This window comes from Jaculus jaculus, chromosome X (assembly GCF_020740685.1).
Source record: "Jaculus jaculus isolate mJacJac1 chromosome X, mJacJac1.mat.Y.cur, whole genome shotgun sequence".
Classification (NCBI taxonomy): Eukaryota; Metazoa; Chordata; class Mammalia; order Rodentia; family Dipodidae; genus Jaculus; species Jaculus jaculus.
In genome coordinates this window covers 24,305,518-24,307,447 of record NC_059125.1, presented here as the reverse complement: position 1 = coordinate 24,307,447, position 1,930 = coordinate 24,305,518, and the positions used below count along the sequence as shown (strand labels likewise).

General features: G+C 40.8%; 1 pseudogene; it reads left to right on the top strand.

The window, feature by feature from the left end:
* The first annotated feature begins 176 nt into the window (after positions 1 to 176).
* LOC101598010 lies at positions 177 to 791 on the top strand (annotated as a pseudogene).
* The last annotated feature ends 1,139 nt before the right edge of the window (positions 792 to 1,930 follow it).

Here is a 1,930-nt window from a genome sequence, read left to right as displayed (position 1 = left end):
TTTTGATTCCCCAGTACCCATGTAAGCCAGATACACAAGGTGTTGTATGTGTCTGGAGTTAGTGTGTAGTGGTTAAGAGGTTTTGGCATTCCCATTCTCTCTCTCTCTCTCTATATATATATATCTGCTCCCTCTCTCTAATAAATAATTAAATAAAATATTTTTAAGCCGCCTCCTCTGAGCACTTTGAGAAACTGAACGAGATCTTCCACAGCCTCCATGAAGACCTACGAGGGGCCCCCAAATGGCTGCTGGGAGCAGCAGGGTTGTTGGCAAAGATGGAGGAAGAACTGTGATATGCACCCACGCCTTTCCATAACCCCATGATGTCTAAGCTTAGAAACTAGCAGAAGGACCTTGCCAAACTCCATCAAAAAATGAGAGGCACACTTTTGACAGGCACACCTGGGGGCCAAGAAGACATAAAGTATGGCACATATGCCTTAGAGAATGAGCACATGAATTGGTTACAGTCACAAGGACATTGCTTCTACAAGGCACTGAAAGCCTGAACTGAGCCACCCAAACCATTGAGTGTTCTCACTGAATTGCCACAGAAACTGACAAGATTGGCTCAGAAATCATAGAAGAGTTTGGAGAGCAGAGAGATCAGTGGGAATGTACCAAAGCAGACTGGAAAATACAAGTGAAGACTTGAGCAAAAGTCAAAAGAGTCTCCACTCAATGTCCAGAAAAGTGACAACCAACAAGCTGCTGTTCTCCACTGTCATCTTTTTGGAGCTGGCCATCCTAGCTGTCTGCTTTATTACAAATTCTTTTGCAAACACTGAACTTCCTGTAGAGATTGGTTTGTGGACCAGAACCTTGGCCCTGTGAATGAATGGTGTTAAGAATGTTAAATGTGTTGCTGCTATGGGTTAGGAAACAAGAATGCACTGTGTAGCCAAACTGTGGGAGAAGAAAGAGTGATGGGAAAACCACATAAAAGTCAAGGAAAAGCAACAAGACCAGTATGATCTACCAAGGTAATGATGTTTATCGCTTATTAAAAAATATTTGCAAATTTACCAAGACAAAATGTTAAGTTTTACACACTTATTTGAATAAATATACTGAATGGGCTAAAATATGTCAAATTAATTTTAAGTCACCCAGTTCAAGCAAACCATTTGAGAAAACAGGAAAATTTGTGAATATGTAACCCCTCTTGTTATGAAGCTCTATGTGTACAAATTAATACAAATTTATTCTAAATTGGCCAAAATAAGTATGCATTTTCCAGTCCCTAGGACAACTGTGGTGGCTTCAGTTAGGCATCCTCCAAAAATCCATGTGTTTTGAATGCTGGGTTCCTTGCTGATGGTAACTTGGGAATTGTTGACTTGCTGGAGGTGGTGTGTTGTTGGGGGTGGACCAGCTTTCCCTTGCCAGTGTTTGACTCTCCTGTTGCTGTTGTCCACCTGATGTTTTCCAGAAGGTTTTGTTCATGCCAAGGTTTTCCCTGCCTCCGTGGAGCTACCCCTGGAGTCTAAGTCAAAGGGAACAATTTCCTCTCACAAGCTGATTTTCGTCAGGTGTTTTATGCCAGCAACCGGAAGGCAACTGCAACAGTAGCCAAAAAATCAGACAAATCTATGTACACAGCATTCTAGCCACTATTACAACATAAAATGTACTAGAAAACTTGTCTTCTTTTACATAATTTATTTACATCCCATTAAGCCTGATATGCTTTGCTATGATTTGAGTCTCTCTCCTAAGGGCTAATGTATCTGAAGGATGGACTTTCATATGGGAATGCAGAAAGTTGGTCCATAACTTTTATGAAGTGTATCCTAATTCAAAATGATTGAATCAATGGCGCTGAGGCCTTCAGGAGCTAATGTAGTTCTTATAAGACGAAGACTTACTTGTTTTAAAGAAATCTTACAAAAGAGGAAGGCTCGTCTTCCTTTTCTCTGACTTGCCT